Here is a 7,463-nt window from a genome sequence, read left to right as displayed (position 1 = left end):
TGCAGCTCAGATCTAATCCCAGGCCTAGGAATTCCATATGCCATGGGGTGGCCAAAAAAGAAAAAAGAAAAAAAAAAGATATCTAAAATGGAAGAGAAGTAAAACCGTCACTATTCACAGATGTCATGATACTATACATAGAGAACCCTAAAATTTCCACACAAAATTATGAGAAGAAATGAATTAAACAAGGCCACAGGATACAAGACCAATATACAGAAATCTGGTTTTTTACACAACCGAGCAATTATCACAAAGAGAAAATTCAGTCTCACTTAAAACTGTGTCCCAAAAAATATCTAGGAATGAACTTAACCAAAGAGGTAAAGGAACTATACAATGAAAACTATAAAACACTGATAAAGGAAGCTGAAGATGATTCAAAGAAATGGAAAGACATCCCACGTTCTTGGGTTGGAAAAATTAATATTGTTAAAATGGCTATGCTACCCAAACCAAGCTACAGATTTAATGCAATCTCTATCAAAATACCCATGACATTTTTCACAGAACTAGAATAAATAACACTAAAATTTATACAGAATCATAAAAGACCCAGAATTGCCAAAGCAATTCTGAGGAAAAAGAACAAAGCTGAAAGCATAACCCTTCCAGACTTCAGGCTATACTGCAAAGCTACAGCAATCAAAATAGCATGGTACTGGCACAAAAACATACATATGGATCAATGGAATAGAAAAGAGCCCAGAAATAAACCCACACACCTATAGTCAATTAATCAGTGACAAAGGAGGCAAGAACATACAATGAAGAAAAGTGGCTTTCCCAACGAGTGGTGTTGGGAAAGCTGGACAGCTGCATGTAAATCAAGTTAGAGCACATCTTCATACCAAACAAAAAGTAAACTCGAAATAATTTAAAGACCTGAATATAAGCCATGACACCATAAAATTCCTAGAAGAGAACATAGGCAAAACATTTTTGGACATAAATTGTAGCAATATTTTCTTGGCTCAATCTCCCAAGGTAATAGAAGTAAAAGTAAAAATAAACAAACATGACCTAATCAAATTTAAAAGCTTTTGCACAACAAAGGAAACTATCAACAAAATGAAAAGACAACCTATGGATAGGAGAAAATATTTGCAAACAATACGACTGACAAGGGGTTGATATTTAAAATATACAAACAGCTCATACAATATCAAAAAACACAGCCCAGTCAAAAAATGGGCAAAAGACCTAAACAGATATTTCTTCCAAAGAAGACGTATGGATGGCCAGTAGGCAAATGAAGAAATGCTCGACATCAATAATTATTAGAGAAATGCAAATCAAAACTACCATGAGGTACCACCTCACACCAGTGCACATGGCCATCATTAATAAGACCACAAATAACAAATGCTAGAGAGGGTGTGGAGAAAGGGAACCCTCCTGCACTGTTGGTGGGGATGTATGTTGGTGCAGCCAATATGGAAAACACTATGGAGGTTCCTTAAAAAAACTAAAAATAGAGCTACCACATGATCTAGAAATTCCTCTCCTGGGTACATATTTGGAAAAGGCACAAACTTTAATTCAAAAAGATACACACACCTCAGTGTTCAATACCAGCACTATAACAGCCAAGACATGGAAATAACCCAAATGCCCATCAACAGACAACTGGCTTAAAAAGATGTGATGTTATATACACACATACACACGTGCACATGCATATATATATATATATATGAATATTACTCAGACATAAAAAATAATGAAATATTGCTATTTGCAGCAACATGGATGGATTTAGAGAATATTACACTTAGTGAAGTAATTCACACAGAGAAAGACAATATATCATTTATACATAGGATCTAAAAAATAATACAAATAAATCTATATACAAATCAGAAACAGACTCACAGACACAGAAAACAATTTTTGGTCACCAAAAGGGAAAGGGAGAGGGGAGGATAAATTAGGAGCACGAGATTAACAGATACAAACTACATAAAATAGATAAGCAACAAGGATTTACTCTATAGCACAGGGAACTATGTTCAACATCTTGTAATAACCTGTAATGAAAAATAATCTGAGGAGTTCCCGTCATGGCGCAGTGGTTAACGAATCCGACTAGGAACCATGAGGTTGTGGGTTCGGTCCCTGCCCTTGCTCAGTGGGTTAAGGATCCTGTGTTGCCGTGAGCTGTGGTGTAGGTTGCAGACGCGGCTCGGATCCCGCGTTGCTGTGGCTCTGGTGTAGGCCGGTGGTTACAGCTCCAATTCGACCCCTAGCCTGGGAACCTCCATATGCCGCGGGAGCGGCGCAAGAAATAGCAACAACAATAACAACAACAACAACAAAAAGACAAAAAAAAAAAAAAGAAAAAGAAAAAGAATCTGAAAAAGAATGTGTGTGTGTGTGTAACTCAATCACTTTGCTGCACAAATGAAACTAACACAATATTGTAAATCAACTATAATTCAATTGTAAAAAAAGTTTTCAAGACAAGTTCAATACCTGCTTTTTCAACAAACAATGCTGGATAATATGCAAATAAATAACTTAGAGAACTTAGATTTTTACTTCACATCATATACAAAAAAATTAAATCAAAATGTATCATACATCCAAAATGTTAAAGCCAAAATGATAAAACTGTTGGGGGAAAGAAAACAAAGGAGAAAATCTTTATGTCCTTGCTTAGGTAACATGACATCAAAGTACAAACCATAAATGAAAGAAATGACAAAACTGGACTTCATCAAAACTTAAATTTTTTGCCCTTCAAAAGATACTGTCCATCAAGTGCCAACTTTGAAAAGGAAGACAAGTATTTAAGAATCATGTATCTGCTAAAGGACTTGTAGCCAGAATATATAAAGAACACTTAACAATTCAACAATAAAAAGACAAATGATTCAACTTGGAAGCGAGCAAAGGATGTGAACGATCATTTCTCTAAAGATATACAAATGACCAAAAAGCACATGAAGAGATGCTCAACATCATTAGCCACCAGGGAAATGCAAATCAAAGCCACAAGATACCACTTTACACCCAGTAGAACAGCTAATGTTAAAAAATCTAATAATGCCACATGTTGCCAAGGATGTGGAGAGACTGAAAGCCTCATTACCACTGGTGAGAATGTAAAATGGAATAACTATTTTGGAAAACAGTTTAGAAGTTTCTGAAAATGTTAAACATTGAGCTACCATACGACCCAGTAATTCAGCTCCTAGGTCTATATATGTCCAAGAGAAGTGAAAGTATCTTCATACACAGAAACCTGTACATGAATGTTTGCAGCAGCATTATTCACAGCCACCAAATACTGGGGAAAAGACCAAATGCCCACCAAGTGACAACTCAATAAACATGGTACATCCAAATAATGCAATACTGCTCAACCATAATAATGAACAAACTTACACTAAGTGGAAAAAGCCAGACACAAAAGACTACATATATTATCCCCTTTAAGTGAAATTTCCAGCAAAGACAAAACTATGTTGACAGCAGACCAGTGGTTCCCTGAGGCTGGGAGTAAGAGCACAAAGGAAATTTTCTGGGTGATGGAAGTGTCCCCATACTAGCTTGTGGTGATGGTTTCATGCCATATGAATTTATTAAAAATCATTGTACTGTCACGAGAGGTGAATTTTTTTTTTTTTTTTGTCTTTTTGTTGTTGTTATTTCTTGGGCCGCTCCCGCGGCATATGGAGGTTCCCAGGCTAGGGGTCGAATCGGAGCTGGAGCCACCGGCCTACGCCAGAGCCACAGCAACGCGGGATCCAAGCCGCGTCTGCAACCTACACCACAGCTCACGGCAACGCCGGATTGTCAACCCACCGAGCAAGGGCAGGGACCGAACCCACAACCTCATGGTTCCTAGTCGGATTCGTTAACCACTGCGCCACGACGGGAACTCCGAGAGGTGAATTTTAAGGTTTGTAAATCATAGCTCAAAAAATCAGGGGGAGGGAGTTCCCATCGTGGCTCAGCAGAAACGAATCTGACTAATAACCACAAGGATGCAGATTGGATCCCTGGCCTCACTCAGTGGGTTAAGGATCCGGCATTGCCATTTTCTGTGGTATAGGATGCAGATGTGGCTCGGATCTGGTGTTGCTATGGCTGTGGTGTAGGCCAATGGCTACAGCTCCAACTTGACCCCTAGCCTGGGAACCTCCATATGCTACAGGTGCGGTCCTAAAAAAAGACAAAAAAAAAAAAAAAAAAAAAACAGGTGGAAAAAACCACTGGCAGGGCTGGAAGAGTATGCACCAAAAACAACCCCTAGTTGACCTCCAGAAGGCTCCTCTTCAGCAGCTGACAGTGGAATCACTCCACCTCTGATGTGACCCAGAAAACTGCTTGTGCCCAAGAGGCCACTGAGTCAGGAAACTGCCAGCCAAGATATAAAGCTGATGCCACTGCCACTGGCCTCCAGCCTGGCTCTCCCCCTCACGTGTGTCACTTACAAATCCATCACGGTTAGTGGAACCCAAGTTATGTCTAAAACCTTCCCCGTGTGGGATTCTTGGGAATACAGTTTTTAGCTTTCTAGCTTCCATTTGTTAGAATAGGGTTGAGACCCATCATCCGCCAGGCCAGTAGTGGCTGCTCTACCAGCTTCTTCCACGTGGCATGAATTCATCTGAGCATGTCATTGGTTATCTTTTCTGACTGAGTGGTATTCCATTAACTGGTTGTGCCATGCATACCCATACACATATCTTCTTTAGAGAAATGTCCATTCAAATTCTTTGCCCATTTTGAACTGAGTTCTCTGTCTTTTTATGGTTGAGTTACAGGACTTCTTCACACTTTCTGGTTACAAGTCCTTCATGCTGTTTTAATGACTATAGCTTTATAAGATGTTTTAATGTGGGCAGAACAAGGCTTCCTTTGTTACTTTTTTCCTGTACTTTACTATTTTTGTAAACTTCTCCTTCTCCTTCACTTCCATGCCCACAGCATGCACAAGTTCCCAGGCTAGGGCATGAACCTGAGGCACAGCAGTGACAATGCCGAATCCTTCAACATTATGCCACCAGGGAATTCCTACCTTTGTAAACTTTAAAATAAACCTGAATTCCACAAAAATTCCTGTTGGGGATTTTCACTGAAATTGCATTTACACTGATCTGTGAAAGAATAACATCTACTTTTTTATTGATAGAGCCTTCTCAATCATTAATATGATGTCTTTTTCAATTTATTTGTATCTTTTTCTAGTAAGCCTCAATAATTTTACCCACAACTATCGCATACAATTTTTGCTGAATTTAATTTTGGTTTACAGTTTGTGTTTCCACTGTGAATGTGATTTTTCCCCTTTTTCTAGGGATCAAAAGCAATATATGGGAACATTGTTTTTTGTATGTTAGTATTTATATCAGATACTTCACTACTATTTCTCAAAAAGTATAGACTTTTTACATAGATTATTAAATCTTCAGCAATATTTTTTCACTTTCTTCTCGGTATTTATCCCTCATTGAGGAAATACATATAGCTGATTATACTGTCCCCCCAAAAATGCTCAAACAGTAGAGAAATACATGTATTTTCTCAATGGTTTTCTACCTGGCCTCACTGTTCTTTTAATAGCTGTTCTTTGAGAAGTGGAAAGAAGCTACTAAGTTCAGAAAGACTTTTTCTTTTCTGTTTTTTTTTTTTTTTTTTTTTTTTTTAAGGGCTGCATTTATGGCATATAGAAGTTCCCAGGTCAGGAGTCAAAATAGAGCTGCAGCTGCAGGTCTTCGTCACATCCACAGCAATGCCATATCCTTAATCCACTAAGCAAAGCCAGGTATCAAACCTGTATCCTCATGGATACTAGTCAGGTTATTAACCCACTGAGCCACAATGGGAACGCCCATAAAGACTTCTTTTACATTTATTTTTCAAATTGTGGTAAGTGCAAAATTTATTATTTTATGTTAATTCACCATTTTAACCTTTTTTTTTTCTTTTTTCTTTTTTGCTTCCTAGGGCCACACCTGTGGCATATGGAGGTTCCCAGGCTAGGGGTCGAATCAGAGCTATAGCCACTGCAACCTCGTCTGCAGCTTACACCACAGCTCACAGCAACGCCAGATCCTTAAGCCAATGAGCCAGGCCAGGGATAAAACCCACAACCTCAGTGTTCCTAGCCGGGTTTGTTTCTGCTGTGCCACAAAAAGAATGCCCATTGTAACCATTTTTAAATGTGGTTAAATCCGCACTAAAGACATTACACTGTTGTGCATGCTATAAAATTGAAACTCTGTATACATGAAACAAACCCGGACACCTCCCCTTCCCTGACAACCACCACACTACTTTCTGTCTCTAAGAATCTGACTAATTTAAATACTTAATATGAGTGGACTATTTATCTGTTTGACATTGGCTTATTTCACTGAGCATAATATCCTCAAGGTTCATCCATGTCATAGCATGTATCAGAATTTCTCTCCTTTTGAAGGCTAAATAACATTCCATTGGATCACATTTTATCCATTCATCCATCCATGTGTAGGAGAAAATGTCCTGATAAAAAGGTAGAGAGACCCAGGACATGATGACTAAGCAAAGTCCAGCCAACTGCCCCAACCACACCTCCCTCACACATCTACTTCTGTAAACTTGTTTCCGCATTGATTACTTTGCCAGTTCTCACTCTGGTCCGCCAAGCACGGACCCAGAAGAACTAGTCCATAAAAGCCTTATGAAACCCCTCTTCGGGGCTCAGACTCCAGAGAGCATCTCCTCTGAGCCTGCTGGTGTAATAAACCTGAGTTCTCCAACTCTCCGAGGGCTCGCTTGGTTTCTCGCCGGGTAAAAGAGCTGATACGCTGCAGCCACAGAGCTGCTGGAGCTAGTACACTACAGCCACAGGGCTGTCACCAGAGCTGATACGCTGCGGCGCAGGGCTGCAGGGCAGCTGCCGTAACATTTCCACAATGAGTTGCTTCCTTTTGGCTATAGTGAATAATGCTGCTGTGAACATGGGTGTGAAAATCTCCCAGTCCCGCTTTCAATTCTCTTGGATATAAACACCCAGAAATGAGATTATTGGGTCATATGGTAACTCTATGTTTAACTTTCTGAGGAACCAGAGAGGCTTTTAAATGATTTCTTAGCTTATCAATCTCAACACTCAACAGTATTTGGAAATGAAGCTGGGACACACACAGGAGACTATTCTATCTACAGATCAGGCCTGGTGGACAAATGAATTCACAAACCCCCAGGCATAGCAACTCAAAGTCCTTGACCGATTGGGAGCCCTGGGTTCTGCTGACCCTGCCTTGCTTTTGAAATCCTCTGCATCCTCGGCCTCCGTGAGGTCCCACCTTCCAAGTCTGCCTCTGGCATCTCACTGCTCTTTTTCAGGGTCCCTTGTGAACTCTTTCTCTGAAAGCCCACCATGAACGCTGAGCAGTGACTCTGGAATCCTGCCACTGCCAGACTTGAACCCAAGACTTTGCCACCCGCTCCTCCCTTGGGAACCA

The sequence above is a fragment of the Sus scrofa genome, chromosome 2 (assembly GCF_054392235.1).
Source record: "Sus scrofa isolate SSC_HxYL_T2T_F1_AM1 chromosome 2, Sscrofa_HxYL_maternal_Yorkshire_Landrace_v2.0, whole genome shotgun sequence".
Classification (NCBI taxonomy): domain Eukaryota; kingdom Metazoa; phylum Chordata; class Mammalia; order Artiodactyla; family Suidae; genus Sus; species Sus scrofa.
The sequence above is the reverse complement of the archived record's forward strand: the minus strand, read 5'-3'. Positions refer to the sequence as shown.